This window comes from Podarcis erhardii (assembly GCF_964252035.2).
Source record: "Podarcis erhardii genome assembly, chromosome: 12".
NCBI classification, from domain to species: domain Eukaryota; kingdom Metazoa; phylum Chordata; class Lepidosauria; order Squamata; family Lacertidae; genus Podarcis; species Podarcis erhardii.
The window spans coordinates 26,403,134-26,419,338 of NC_138513.1; the positions used below are offsets into that span (position 1 = coordinate 26,403,134).

The 16,205-nt window shown below is 41.5% G+C and overlaps 1 long non-coding RNA gene across 1 annotated transcript; it reads left to right on the plus strand.

Annotated features, from left to right (window-relative positions):
* The first annotated feature begins 11,542 nt into the window (after nucleotides 1–11,542).
* Nucleotides 11,543–15,302, plus strand: LOC309325786. Its single transcript, XR_014150004.1, has 3 exons — nucleotides 11,543–12,874; nucleotides 13,066–13,588; nucleotides 15,119–15,302. It is a non-coding gene; the product is annotated as an uncharacterized lncRNA (long non-coding RNA).
* The last annotated feature ends 903 nt before the right edge of the window (nucleotides 15,303–16,205 follow it).

The window sequence follows — 16,205 nt, forward strand, 5'->3', positions numbered from 1 at the left end:
TTTTTAAACCATTTTGAGGGTGGGTTTGTTTTTTATAATCAGGCGGTGTATAAATCTTACGAAATACATAAAAAATAAAGAAACACGAGCGATTGAACCTGGGACCTTTGGAATGCTGAGCATGTGCTTTACCACTGAACTGTGGTACCTTCCGATTAAGCTATTACTAAGCATCCCTATGCCAGAGCTGGCACGACCCTGCTGATTCATGCCAGACAGCCTCTTTTGGTCTGTTGCTCGTGCCCGAGCTCTGGACCAAAAAACCCCCCAAAACATTCTGGGATCCAAAAGGAAGCTGGGATTGACTTCTGTGATCAAGAATATCTCACTTAGAACAGGATGCTTGCAAGATATGGTGATGAACATGCACAGATTCACAGCCCACTCCTATGAATCATTTCTTTTCCTAATGATTTTGTATCAAAACATACCTCCCTATTCAGGTGTACCAAGTTATTTTGGGTTGCTAATAAAGCTCAAAGATCACATCATTTTCATATTGTTTATCCCTCTCGCTGTATCTGCAATGCACTGGGGAAATGAAATACAGAAAATAAAAAATTTGTGCTAACCACCAATGTGTTCAAAGATTAATGAGCATATAATCAGCTGCATGTGGAGTCACCCCCCTTCTCCCCCTTCAGGCTGCTGTTCAGCAGGTGAAGCTGACTCCTGACACGCACAACAACATAAATCCTGGCAATGCCCATAGATGGCAGCCCCTAGTAAGCACAATACTTTCCTCTTGGTGTCCAGCCATACTTTAAGTGCATTATGTGTCTTCCCAATCAAAAACCCTTCCTTATCCAAGAGTGAAGCGAACTGAGCACAAGTGTAAATTTTAGACCTAGTTATATTTTAAAAGCTTTCTAATCAAGAAAAAAATAGAATCATACATTTGCATTATCTTCCTTTTCTAAGCTATACTTACTTTGTACTGTAATGATAATAAATTATGTTGGTCTATTTTCTTAATGGGAAAAAAGTAAAGTCAGCATGTTTAAGTTTTCCTTGGAGAGGGGAATGAAAAGATTTGATAAATCTCCATGCTGGCGATGCCATGTTGGAAACACTATTTTATACATTTCGGGACCATCCATTCCGCCTCCCCTGCCACACACTCCTCCACTTACAATGCTGACTAAACACTTCCCTTTTAAAAGCTACCATATATAGAATCATTCTAGAATGGTTGGTGCCATAAACTGGCCTTTAATTAAGTGAATGTCAACAGAAACACTCTTTGGCAAGCCTCAATTCTGCAGTACTTTAAGGACTATTGACGTTTTTTGAGTTCCTTTCTGCATGCAGATTTTTGCTCAGTTATTTGTTCCACGGGAATCCTGGCTTTGCCACTCCTTGGGCAACAGAAGACTTGTGCAATTTGGATTCCAATTCAGAAAGTGAAGAAGCTGTAACCAACTTTTGACTGCAGCTCACAATTTGTCTGGAGAGAGGTAAACTACAACCCTATGTTCAGATTAAGCAAGAAACCAAACCATGGCTTAGCTTTAGCTCAACGCCGCTGCAAAACAATAAGAGAGGAAACAAAGCAGCCACAGTTTCTTCTCCAGAAGCATCTTTGCTTACTCACACTAAACCATGGTTTGGCTTTGTGTTACGTGCGAACCAGGCCACTGGCTTTAATGTCTTGAATTCACACAACTCCGCATGTCTCATATGGAACAGCTCAACCAACCTGCACAGCAAACCACTGTTGAAAACAAGAAACAAGTCAAACACTGTTCAAAGGTCAAATATGGGCATGCAAAAATTCCCTTTACACGCTTAACATTATAGTATATTTAGAACCAAGATCTCAGAATGAAGCTTCTACTTTAAGAGTAACTGTTTTAGATTGCAATCCCCATCACACTTTCTAGTAAGTAAACCTCACTGAACGCACTGGGGCTTACTTCGAAGTAAACATGCACAGGATTGATATGCTAATCTAAGCAACTCCATTCTGAATATTATTTTTTTTAAAAAAAAATTACATGTCAGTGGGACTGGCTATCATGAGAACTTGATCAAGTCAGAGTTGGGTGTTAAATGTATCTATATCTGGTTTCTAAATAAAAGAACGGGAGAACCAGTCTTTCTTATCATTTTAAATATGACGAGAATGTGAAATATTCCTGCAATGGATATTCATGCTTTGCGTATCAGCACCAGCATGCGCGGCTGTGATGCTGCTGTCTTGGCACATTTTCTTATACAGCACCATAACCATTTATTTGTTTATGGAACAAATTTTACAAACTGACATTGAAATGCAAAGACAGTTCTACCACTTCCATCTTACTCTCATGCATGTCTAATTAGAAGCATCTCCAACTGAACTCAAAAGGAATTACAGCAGAATCCTGCACATGTCTACTCAGAAGTAGGTCCACAGAAAACAGTTGCACTCTAAGAGTGCATAGGACCAGAGTCTTTAATTCCTAAGGGATTTTAAAAGATGAATTACCATGCAGATAACTTTTTTTAAAAAAAGCTAACAGAATAATTTATCACCTACTGAAGAGGAAGGAAGGAGTGAGTGTTTTAAAAAGATGAACTATCGCAGCTCAAGCATAGGTCTTTCGATCATAAAAAATCTGATGGTATCTTGTTAATTACTTAACTAATGATGTAATATTTCAGTGGAATATTTGTGAAAGGAAAGTAAGCAGGATTTAAGCCTAAGGGCAGAATCTAATAGACTTATAACAGAGATAGCAATAAAAGAAAGACTTATTGCAAGAATTGATTGAGTACCGAAGCATATATAATATGTTCCAATAGAACAACATTCACATTTTAATAATTTATAGTATATATAACTTACTAGTCCAGATAATGGGAACAGCCATAAAAGAGCAGGACTGAAGACAGCATGTTGCACAGCAAAGGAACGTAATTATCCAATAAATTTTACTTCTTGTATTTTTGCATGCTCTGTTTGAATGTGTACATAAAAACAGAACAACAATATTCTAATTTTAATTTCCACAGACCTCTCCTTTCTTATGAAAAGAGGTTTGTGTATGTTTCAGTATCATTTCTGAAACCAAGGAACACAAGACTGATTTAAAATTTTCATAGTTTTTGTGTTCTCCTCTTCTAATTGCAGTGGTAACCTTAAAGGGGTGCTAATCCCTTTCCTAAAGGGAACATTTGCATTGTAGTGATGTTCCTTGGCAACGCATCCTCCTCGGAATAATCTTCATGTCTGCTTCATCCATCAACTTAAAGTGAGTTCTCAGAGCACTTTCTATATCAATTCAGAATACAAGGATGTCTCAGACTCCCACTTCTATTCCAAACATAATTTACCAGCAGGAACGCCTTCCTGTATAAATGAAAATTAAATTATAGATCTGTTCATGATACAAAAATCTGTTAGAGGCAAGGCTAAAATGTATAGAACTTGTTACCTACTTAGATTTAATGCTAAACATTATTTTAAAGGAGTATTTAAGATGTGGGGCTTTCTATCAAAAAACATTCCAAAAATCAAAAGCATTCACAACACAAAAATACAGGATCATTTTTATGGCAGACATTAGGAGACAATCTGACATCACAACAGTTAAATTTGTCAAAGTAACAGTTGGCATCTGTCTGTCTCGGGAGACAATGGAAGAGTATGTCTTCAGGAGTGAAGTCAAACCTGCTGGGGTGTTGCAGCCCCTGCTGTGGCTGTAGAGACAGATACAGGAGAGACATGTTTTGTTGCAGCTGGGGCAAATGAAGGCATCCGATTATGCTGATGCACATGTACCAAAGATGTGCAAATTGTCCAGCTTTGATGGCAACCCTAGAAACATATGCTGGAGGACTAGGTCTGATTTGCTTGTTAAATTATCAATTTGAATAAAGTTTGCATGAACATGGACACTGAAAAGCCATAAATTAGTGCATTGTGGTACAAATATTATGTGATTTTCATATTCTGCAATTATCCAAGTCATATATGGAAAACCATTTAAAAACAATACTAATAAATGGATTTAGAAACCATAGCCAGGATCCAAAGGACTGTGAAACTTGAGGACAAATTAAATGCGAACTGTGTGAATACAACTGATCTGTATATGTTTGTTCTTTTACTGGTAGCCATGGGGGTGTTTGTGCAGCTTTGGGATAGTGATGGGAGGGTGGAAAATTAACTCTTCCTGCCATGGCTTTTGAATTTGCTATTTGCATTTTAAAGGAAGCTCCCTTGCCATCAATATTCCCACTTAAGTGAAACTGCATCTTCCAAGACACAATTTTTGCCAAGATGAAGGCAGGGTGAGAAAAAGCTACATATCGCCTCCCCACCACTCCACAGGCACCCCTGGAGCTGCCATTTATACAATGGCAGAAACAACAATAAAAAGCATATTAACTGTATTCACTTAATTCAACCCTAGTTCTGCAAGCTCTGTTTTCCCACAAACAGCAGCATACCACATTGCAAACTGCTTTAGAAACAAAGCAGAGAGGAGTTTCAAAAGTACTTTGTGCTAATGGTGTTGAGTGAGCTGTTCAAGGGGAAAGCCACAAATTCCAAAGGGTCAGCACGTGGCCCAGCCTTCCATAAATGATTCATATAGTAAACAAGATGCTTGGCCCTTAAGAAATCCTTTCCATTCACTCAAGCAGGCTCGATGACTCCTACTCAATTCATCTTAGCCCATGGCTTATCTAGTCTGACTGATCTTCTGCTTTGTTATTCATAAAATGAGTTAAAGAACAGAAAGGTGCTTCAAGAGTTGCCTAATAACGATGTATACACAGTGGCAGATAAGTAGGGTTGCTAAAAGGCTGATTTAAAATAGTCTTGATTTGGCTTCTCTACAGTCTGGCTGGGATATTTTCATCGGGCACCCCCCAATATCAGCGGCCCATGGGCAAAGTTTCATTTGTATGCATGTGCTTAATTTAAATGCAAATGTGATGTGACTCTTTCTCTCCCCTAAGGAAATGGTGGCAGCCTTAAGCAGTAAGCCTGACAAAACAGCCGTTGTTTTGCAAACAAGATGGAGTTATGCAGCCAAATAATATTGTTGCAGTTTCAGAGGTTTGTCCCACCAAGTTTAATAGGGCTTACTTTTAGGTAAGCATGTACAGGATTCCAATCTTAGTTTCTTATTTCCAATTGATGTTCACTGTAGGACAACCACCAACTCAGATCCATTTCGTTTCCTTTGTTCTCACAAAAAGCTCCCGACAAAGAAAAAACTGACCTATTTCAAAAGAAATCAGGTCTTATCTAAAAAAAGGAGTGTGTTCTAATTTGCAGTTGAAGCTAAACAAGAAGGAACTATACAATAACCTTTTAATGTCATTGCTTGCTCCAAGTTCTCTTTAATCACATGGCTGCAGAGCAGAAGATGAAGGCCTAGTGTTTGCAGGTCACATTGCCACTCTCTTCCATTGCATCTTCTTTGCTAAGCTAGCTCAGGGGCTTAGTGGGAAAATATTTCACTGGCAGCAACCAGCAAAATTGGATGCAAGAAGAAGTTTGTGAAGTCACCCAGGAGAAAATATCTCACACAGCCTGACTGGGAATGTGTGGGAGATTTTTTCACCCATTAATTCTGACAAAGCAGTATAGCAGTTGTGTCTAGCTTCACTGAGCTATTTAAATGTTCAGCTATTTACTTAATTATGCTTTAATTAATAGCATCACTAACACATCTTTAAACCTTCCCCCCCCCCCAGTCTCAATGTTTTAAGAACTAGACCAGATGGATACATTGTGTTCCATATTTCATCCTATTTACAAATTTACTGACCCTCAAAATCCAGTATTGATCTTAGGTTTACTTTGATCAATACTAATCTGTGTGATAAATTAGTCTTTACATTAACCTCAGCAAAAGTCACTGCATACACATATGAGTAAAACACCACAAAGTATATTTAATTAGAGTCAACTAAATGTTTGGGGTTTTCCTCCAAACAATTACATGTAAAATGGCCATTCATTATCACTAAAGCTAACACGTAAATCTAATCTCAATAATAGCACAATCTCTATAATGACACACACACCCCATTAATATGACCCACATCTCTATTATTTTAAGACATATATGTTTTCTGCCGCATATCTAGTTGGTTGGAGAAACAGCACATTATATTTTGATCAAGCTATTAAGGTTCAGTATTGTCCCCTTTGAGGTCATTTTTTTAAAATGTCATTTTTTTTAGCAGAGGAGCAATTTAAAGATTAGAAATTGGGATGATTCAAATCTGCAAATGCCAATATATTTCCTAAAGGAGCTATCTCATGGACATGCCTGCCATACAGTATCTGTTTTAAGGATGCACACATGACATCAGGTAGAGAAGCCTGAAAGTCACTTTTGGTCTTGAAACTATTGCAAAATATGTTTGGAAGTGTCATTGTGCTCTGCTTTCTGCTGTTTTCCATCAGCTATTTTTGCTGAAAATGCCATCTGCATCCTGCCCAGTCCCCCTGAGAATAGTTATCAAGAACATGCTCAGCTTTCAAAATGGCTACTGGAATAGATTGTTTATCAGTTTCAGCCATTACACAAACTGTACATGTGTACTCAGGCATCAAAAAATCCAACACTCAACCGCGTTCTCTTTTGATTCCCGGCGTGGGTGTGCTCCTAGAACATTCTCCATCTATGACCCCTTGATCTCTCAGCCATCTTCACTTGGACTGAACAGAATTACGACCAGCAAGCCTCCTTGGTTGATAACGTGTTTCACACAACACATGTTCTAGAGCAGTGTTTCCCAACCTTGTGCCTCCAGCTGTTTTTGAACTACAACTCCCATCATCCCTGACTAGCAAGACCAGTGGCAAGGGATGATGGGAACTGTAGTCCAAAAACAGCTGGAGGCACAAGGTTGGGAAACACTGTTCTAGAGGTTTCATGAATTAGGATCTTCAGATATAGGCAACAGTGGCTCTTGACAGATTTACCCAGTTAACGTACACTCACACAGGTGTTAAGGCGCAGAGAAAAGAATACACTCCACCAAGTGGTGATAACCGAAAGTGCAGAGAAAGCATCGTGCCCGAAACCCAGCATTTGCACGATGGACAGTATTGCACTCTGGGTCTTATTGTAACTGAAACTGATGGAATGTTAATAAACAGTCGTAGTGGAACTGGGTTGCATTGAAATTCCGGCACCAGGTGGGGAAAACAGTGAAGACAGTAAGCAGGCTTTTAAAAAGATATTTTGGATTTCCGCTTCAGCTAGCAAAGATAGGGGTGGGGTGGGAATATGAAAAGGAGCTGCTGCAGGAAAGAGGCTGCAAGTAACATCATGAGAGGAGTGTTTCTGGGACTAAGGTGAACCTGTGACACTCTCTTGTTATTTTTGCTATTGAATATTGCATTACTGTACTATGGGTAATTATGAGCCAGGGTCAAACCATTTCCAGCCTGATATGGGGACAACATCCAAGGACCTGATTCTGTATCTTCAGCCAATAGCCCTCTCTTCTTCTTCTTCTTCCTCTTCTTCTTCCCCCCACAGTGGGGGACTTTGTTTGAAGTAAGCATGCATAGACTGGGCAAAACAGCTGGAGTCCTATACAGTCATACCTCATGTTGTGTCTGCTTCAGGTTACGTCTTTTCAAGTTGTGTCCCACAGCCACCCGGAAGTACCAGAATGGGTTACTTCCAGGTTCGCTGCTCACGCATGTGCAGAAACGCTAAATCACATTCATGAGCAAACACGGTGCTTCTGGATGTGAACGCTTTGAGTTGCGGGCATGCCTCCAGGACGGATTACATCCACAACTCGAGGTACCACTGTATATATTTTACCTGTGAGCAAACACCACAAACATAGGGATTTATGCTAGACATCAGATTGCCAGAGACCTTTTTTCACCCCTAGGAGCTCAAAAGAATCCCTTGTTTTCTTGGCCTACTCAAATTTACTACTGTTGCCAGGCTTGAAAATATCATACCAGTGCCTACTTTCATTAAGCAGTTACAACAAATTGTGAAAAATAATCTGAACATCATTAAGAAATGAATGCTTTATTGAATAAAAGAAGAAAGAGAAACTATCACATCTTCTTGAAGTGATGAAATCTCATTCTGTATATTTCGAAGCGGTAGAGAGGCAGGAAAAAATGTGATTATGGCCTCTATTAAATTATCACCTGCAGCATAATCCATAAGAACCAATTATTTCTTTCATGGCAATTATGCTCCTCTGAATTAGACACCAATAAAACTCATTCAGTCATCCAAACATATAAGCAAACAATATCCACCAAAAGCTAAGTGCATTACACACCCATTCCAGTTATGCAGAGGAATACATTTGATTAGGAGACGCTCAGAAACCTATTATTCAATAGAGCAAATAAAGGAACCAAGGAGGGGGAAAAAACTCTTTTCAAGACACTGTGTCTAAAAGATTAAACATGGTTGCTGAGACATTGGATCATTAACCTTTAAGATTTGTCCTGGGCAACCTAGTAAGGTAAGAACTCATGACGACAAAAAAAAAAACCACCTTATGGTCAATTGCATTAAATGCTACTGACAGCAGAAGTAATGTAACACCTTGTATGACTAAGCACAGATTTTCAGGACCCTCCTTGTCTTCTGCTGACAAATGAACCATAAGCAGAGAGCAGGTGGACTGACAAGAGATGCTTATACATACAGCATTCGCTGCAAGATGACTCATGCAAGCAAATCAAGCATTAATTTCAGGCTGACACACATTCTCAGAGAACAAGAACACACATTTGAAAAAGTTTTAAATGATATTTAGAATCACTTATGATATACTTCTGTTTTGTTTTCTTTTTACACATACAAATCTGCCCATCTATATTTTGGAAAGGTCACCACGCTTCAACTAATATTTTTAAGTTGACAATTATAAGAACACTAAAAAGCATTCGTGGTGATGGTAATGCGCATTCCAGCACTTCAACAGAGCTGTCATATTTATTCTTCCTGGCAGAGCCCAAAGGCAGAAGTTCAACAGACAATGGCTCCTCCTCATTGCATCTATGAAAAAAAGTTTGCACCTAGTGTGTATCTGTTTGCCAAACAACAATCCAAGTTACGAGGCAACTGCCAGGAAAAGGGGACAAATTTCTTGTCCCTAACCGCTACATTTTAGCTTCTGTGCTACAGTTTCTCATTAGCACCTATCATTAAGCTTCAAAAAAAAGGCTAGAAAGTAGAATACAATTGTGAATGAAAAGGATGGTGTACACCAAGTATACACCAAGGACATAAGCTTTAAAAAAAATATCAAAAGAAGAACTTTTACAAGTGGAATTCACAGTAGTGGAAATCCCATCTCAAAGCAAGATCTGCAGCATATCTGCCTTCTTCCTCTACAATTAATTTACCGTACATAATCCGGCCTCCTATTCGAGGATTGGTCAAATTGTGTCTCAAGAGCCACATGTGTTCAGGTCTGGCTCCTGAGCCAATGAAGGTGTTCACTCCAGCTGCAGGCACTGCCTCAGGCAAAGGGAAGCATCTGGTATGCAGGAAAGCTCAAGTAACTGAAGAGACAAGGGTTGTGCACATACTATAGCTTTAAAGCACATTCAAATTACATTCTTTCCCTCAAAGAATTCTGGGTACTGTAGTTCACTCCTCACAGAGCTTCAGCTCCCAGCAACCCTTTAATGAACTACAGTGCCCAGAATTCTCTGAGGGAATGTGCTTTAAAGGTATAGTCTATATAACGCCAAGTGAGAAGAGGGAAAGAGCTGCTGAAGGAACATGAAGCAGGGAGGGGACAGAAGTCACTGTCATAAGATGTGTGGATTAATGGTGTGGAAAGGAAGAGTGAGTTACTGGCTGCTAAATAGTGTGGATTGCAAGCAGAGGAGAAAGCAAGAGCACCACCTCGATCAAAAAGAACAAACAAACCTAGGGAGGAGAGAAAAGGAGAGAAATAGGCTACATCAAGGCTGAAATAGAGCAAAAAGTGTTGCCCACTTTGGGGTATCCATGACCACCTTGCAGGAGTTATGGGGTATGGGAAATTTAGTGGAGACTGATCCATTTGGGCAAACACAGGGCTGCCCTACCAACCCCAGCTTTTTCCTTGGCCTCACCAATGCCCTAGCAGAACACAGCAGGGGAGACACTAGAATTGTAAAATGGCAGCCACTCGTTTCACCTGTGGCAGCCTTCCCTCCCAGGTTTCACCTGGGTCTCCCACCTGTTTTATAATTAAGAAAAAGAAAACGTTCACTTCGTTTAAATCCACAACAGCTGCCACCAGTTTATATTAATATTATATTACCGCACGGTATTATTTGTCCACAAAGGTTATATGGAGCCTCTCTAAAGGAATGTGTTTGAAAGCGTGTGTGAAAGGTCATGTGGGTAGCCAAGCACAGGCAGATCTACGAATTCATGCGTACGTTTGTGTGTGCCTGTGTGACAAATCACACACACACAAAAGGACCATAGCTTGGTGGGTAGAGCACGAGACCCTTAAATTTCAAGGTCGCGGGTTCGAGCCCCACTATGCTGGCATAAAAATTCCTGCATTGATCAAGATGCCAACTCTATTCTCCCGTGATGGCTCTCATTGAATATATGGGCAATAACTGTACACAGCTGAAAACTCTGGCAGCATTAAGATAACTTCCACAGTGTAAACAAGTTTTGATAGACACTATAATGGAATACCGAACGGTATAGTTTTGTAAAATATGAAGGATTTTGTAAAATGAACCATGGAAAGAGGAGAATGGAGGTCATTGATATCTTAAGGATGTAAAATGAGTGCAGTGGTACCTTGGGTTAAGTACATAATTCGTTCCGGAGGTCCATTCTTATCCTGAAACTGTTCTTAACCTGAAGCACCACTTTAGCTAATGGGGCCTCCTGCCACCGCCCCGCCAGAGTCTGTAACCTGAAGCACCTGTAACCTGAAGCGTCTGTAACCTGAGGTACCACTGTATCTTAAGTTGTGAAACAGACAATCTAATAAAAATTATATACAGTGGTACCTCAGATTACAGACGCTTCAGGTTACAGACACTGCTAACCCAGAAATAGTGCTTCAGGTTAAGAACTTTGCTTCAGGATGAGAACAGAAATCGGGCTCCGGCGGCGCAGCGGCAGCAGGAGGCCCCATTAGCTAAAGTGGTGCTTCAGGTTAAGAACAGTTTCAGGTTAAGAACGGACCAACAGAACGAATAAAGTACTTAACCCGAGGTACCACTGTACATATGGGACCGGCCCAGGGACGCAAGGCAAGCCCCGCCCCCTCCTCCCTCGCGCCCGCCTGCCACTCACCGCCTCTCAGCAGCCGGCCTGGCGCTGCCTCCTCAGCAGCGGGGGCTCGCGGCTCCCTCGCCCCTCGCCCTCCGGCTCCCTCAGCCGCCAGCCTGGCTCCGCTTCGCCCGCCGCTCCCGCTCGCCCTGCTTCCTCCGCTGCGGAGCCGCGCGCTGCTCTCGCGCTCTCGTCCTCTTTTCGCAGCCGCAATGCAGCAGCTCCATGCCCCGCCAGGTCCTGGGCGCCGGGCGGCTCGCGAGGCGACGCTACCTGCCTGCCCGCCCGCCCGCCTTCCTGGGCGCAGGTGTGCTCCGTTGGAGGCTACGGGCTCTGGAGCAAAAGAAACGCCGCTTTCCTTTTAGGCGCCTCGCGCGAGGGGGGCTGGGGCTGGGGACTTAAATGCCTCCGAGGAGCTGCAGGTGGGCGCGTAGCATAGCGCCCCCTGCCGGCAGAACATTCTCGGCTCCGGGGGTAGTTTCTCCGGGCGCTGCCCGGGCGCCTGCGCAAACGACCTCAGGAGCAGGAATGAGCGCGCTGCGCTGCGTGGGAATGGCTGGAATTCCCAGGCTAGGAACCGAAGTGGATTTGGGGGGACGCCAAGGCAAGCCTGAATTCCAGGAAGTGAGGCTCCACTTCCCGTCAGGAACTCAGCTGATTAAGCCCTGGGAGGCAATTTCTCACCAACAACAAAAGGTTGCTTGGCCTGGGATAGGCAAGCTTTCTGGTAATGCTACACACCACCCACAGCCCCTAATCCTAGATGTGATGGCGTGGGGTGTGGGGTGCAGTTTTTAAGCATGAGACTGTTATGCACCTGTTAAGTGAGCTCTGGGCGACTCAGTCAGGAGAGCCTGAGACTCTTCAACTCAGGGTTGCTGGTTTGAGCCCCATGCGGGGCAAAAGATTTCTGTCTTGCAGGGGGTCAGACTAGATGACCCTCGTGGTCCCTTCCAATTTGATGATTCTTCAGAAGCTCAAAGGTCATGCCTTGGTGTTAAAGCCAGGTTCTGAGCCAGGGTCTGCCTTCAAACACTTTGTCAATGAAACTTCCTCAGCCATCCCACCCAATGATGTGGTCTTCTCAAGCCAGAGAGAACTGACAGTGCCCTCTGTTGCCTCACTGATGTCAATAAATGAAATACTAAGTTCTCTCCTGCTAAGCTGATTGTCTTGGCCTCCCCACATCCATGTTGTCCCAGGAACCCTTGCTGATAGAATACACCCCCCCACACACACACACACACCAAAGCTATTAAAATTACTCCTTGGCCCCTAAAGTCTTCTCTCCTTGGGTAGAGCTGAAAACTCAACATTTGTCATCCTACCACCACACCTCCTATTTGTAAGGAATTACAGTGGTACCTCGGGTTATATACGCTTCAGGTTACATACGCTTCAGGTTAGACTCCGCTAACCCAGAAATAGTACCTCGGGTTAAGAACTTTGCTTCAGGATGAGAACAGAAATTCTGCTCCGGCGGCACGGCAGCAGCGAGAGGCCCCATTAGCTAAAGTGGTGCTTCAGGTTAAGAACAGTTTTAGGTTAAGAATGGACCTCCAGAACGAATTAAGTACTTAACCCGAGGTACCACTGTACAGGTAATATATCTGTTCAGTTTTCCTAGAAAACAGGTTGACTTGGTTACAGATAGGTAGCCGTGTTGGTCTGCCATAGTCAAAACAAAATAAAAAAAATTCCTTCCAGTAGCACCTTAAAGACCAACTAAGTGTATCTGAAGAAGTGTGCATGCACACGAAAGCTCATACCAAGAACTAACTTAGTTGGTCTTTAAGGTGCTACTGGAAGGAATTTTTTTATTTAGGTTGACTTGGGTTACTGAGAAATAAAAGGAAGTGGCAGCATTCTCAGAGGAAGCCCAAGGTTTGCTGTAGAAAAATAATTTAGGGGATAATGGTGGGGTGAACCCAACTAAAACAGCCTAACAAGGACTGAGCATGCTCAATGGCTACAGAATGCTGAAAGTCTATAGAGAGGCAAAACAGTATCCTGAAATAGGGCATGGGCACTCCAAACTGCAAGAATTTGTTTCAGCTCCCATTTCTGTATATGTAAATGCCATCATCCTGATTCCTAATCTTGTTTTGTTCACCACTTTTGTAACCCAAGGCTTTCCAGAAGCCTTTTAAATATTTAACGTTTCACCGCTGCCAATTTTTGTACTATGTTTCAAATTGCTGTTTCCCCCCCGTTTGTTTATGGTAGTGTTTTTTAGATGTGTGTTTCTGTTTATACCTTTCTTGCATTGCGAAGCTGCTCTGAGTACCCCATGGGTAGAAGAACAGAGTATAAATAAATCACCACCATACATTCGTGTTTCTTTATATGTAAGTCTGCTCAAGGTATGAGCTGGTTTGTTTATTGAAAGTTTGATTATCCTTAAAAAGAAATTATGTTAGTTGTTTACATAAAGCCTTATAAATAGGAGGACAAAGTTAATGTTTTTATTAAATGTTTTAATAAAAACAAGTCTGTTTTTATTAACTGTATCAGCATAATTTAGACTATGTCATTGACACACATTTTGTTTTATTGAAGTAGAAGAGATAAAACATTGGGTTGCTGGGAGAGCTACCAACATTAGCAAGGTTTTTTTGTTTGTAACAAACATCAATTGAGTTTTCCTCAGATTGATGTTTGCCTTGATTCAGCAGTAAACAGCAGGTTTTCCAACAGAAAGTGGCAAGACAACAATCCCTGCTTGGACCTATGCCTACAAATCACAGTACAAATGGAAGTCTGGGTGATTCTAACTCCAGATACCTGGGAGTAGGCCCTGTTGAACTTAATGTGACTTACTTTTGAGGAGACATGGTTAGGTTTGTGCTGTGAGTCATTAGCAGAGAAATGCTATGCACAAATTGAACTCTAGTGGGGCTTCCACTCAGCCTTTCTCAACCTGTGGGTCCCCAGATGTTGTTGAACTACAATTCCCATCACCCCTAGCTAGCAAGGCCAGAGCTCTGGGTTGATGGGAGTTGTTGTCCAACAACATCTGGGGACCCACAGGTTCAGAACCACTGCGAGATCCTAGGTCCATAGTGGGGAAGTTTTTGCAGCTTCTTTTTAATTAATTTGCTTTGAACCAGAAGAGCAACAAACAAAAAGTACAACCAGAAGTTCTAGCAGACTATTTCCAAACCCTGCTGCCATTATATTTACCAAATTTCAAGAGGGGCAATAAGCTTAGCAGAACTAGATATTCTGGTAACTGACATCCTTGAGCGTGAGGAGGGCATTGTCAGTTATATAAACCTTGAGAAACCACAGCAGTAGGTAGGATGGCTGAGGAAGAGGGTCACTTGGAAGTCCTTAGTCACAATCTTAAATATACAGGGTGATATTCAACTAAATTTACTCAAGAGTAGATTAGCTGTAATTAATAGACCTAACTTAGTCACATTTATTAGTGTCCATGGGTCTACTCTGAGTAAGATTTCATTGAGTACCACGCACGGTCTTAAGAAGTTTTTAAAAACCTTTTCACCTTGAAACTTGGTTCTCTATAAAGAGTCTGCCTTATTTAAAATGAAACAGAGAACATAAATACACCATAATTCCCATTTCCCAGAACAATGCATAGGGTATACAATTGTAGGCTTTAAAAAGCTACCACTTAGAAAGAAATTGTCACAGGCATGGCTTGGTAAAATGGAATACCTCCCATACATTTATAATAAGCTCCCATTTCTTAATTATAGATAATAACTCCATCGATGATTTTCTTTTCAAAGAAGATAGCATAACCTATTTTAATTCAGCAGGATTAAGACATCCAAATGTCTTTTAATAAAGCCTTTTTTTGACTAGAATTTTCTGATGGCAGAATATTAATTTTAGATCAAATCTCATTTGAGGTCTTGTTTACACTACAAATTGGAAGAAAGTTCACAAACCAGAGGTCCATCTATGTAAGACCGTGATGCTGCTGATAAATGACTCTAACCAAGAAGAAGATGTTGAAGCACTCTGGGAAGGATTAAACTCTCATTTTAACTATCAAGTCCACTGTATGGGTTGTCAAAAAATAAAAGGTAAAGGACCCCTGACCGTTAGGTCCAGTCGTGAACGACTGGGGTTGCTCTATAGGCTGAGGGAGCCGGCGTTTGTCCACAAACAGCTTCCGGGTCATGTGGCCAGCATGACTAAGCTGCTTCTGGTGAACCAGAGGAGTGCACGGAAATGCTGTTTACCTTCCCGCCAGAGCGGTACCTATTTATCTGCTTGCACTTTGACTTGCTTTCGAACTGCTAGGTGGGCAGGAACTGGGACCGAGCAAAGGGAGCTCACCCCGTCGCAGGGATTCGAACCGCCAACCTTCTTATCGGCAAGCCCTAGGCTCTGTGGTTTAGACCACAGCGCCACCCGCGTCCCTCTTGTGTCAAAAAGTACACAACCAAATTAAACAATTTCCACGTAAATCATAAGATCTAAAATAAAAATACAAAAAATATTAATCCCATCAACAGCTCCAACAAAAACCACCTAAAACTTAGTCCACCCTAAGAGTTCATATCACTTTTACAGTCACTGTTTCTTCCAAAGAATTCTGAAAATTGTAATTTGGTGAAATGCTAAAGATCCTGGACCTCCCTAATAAAAGAGGTAAGAGCTATGTTTAGTAGAATTAGGGTATACTAACAAAACAATTTTGTGCATGTTTACTCAGTGTTCCAGCTGTGTTCCCTAGCAAACTTCCTAGTCAAAACAAAATAAAAAAATTCCTTCCAGTAGCACCTTAAAGACCAACTAAGTTAGTTCTTGGTATGAGCTTTCGTGTGCATGCACACTTCTTCAGAGAAGGTGCTACTGGAAGGAATTTCTTTATTTTGTTTTGACTATGGCAGACCAACACGGCTACCTATCTGTAACTGAAACTTCCTAGTAACGTTGTATTGATTTCAGCCTTAGGCATAGTTTACTTGGTTATCTGCTTGCAAAGAA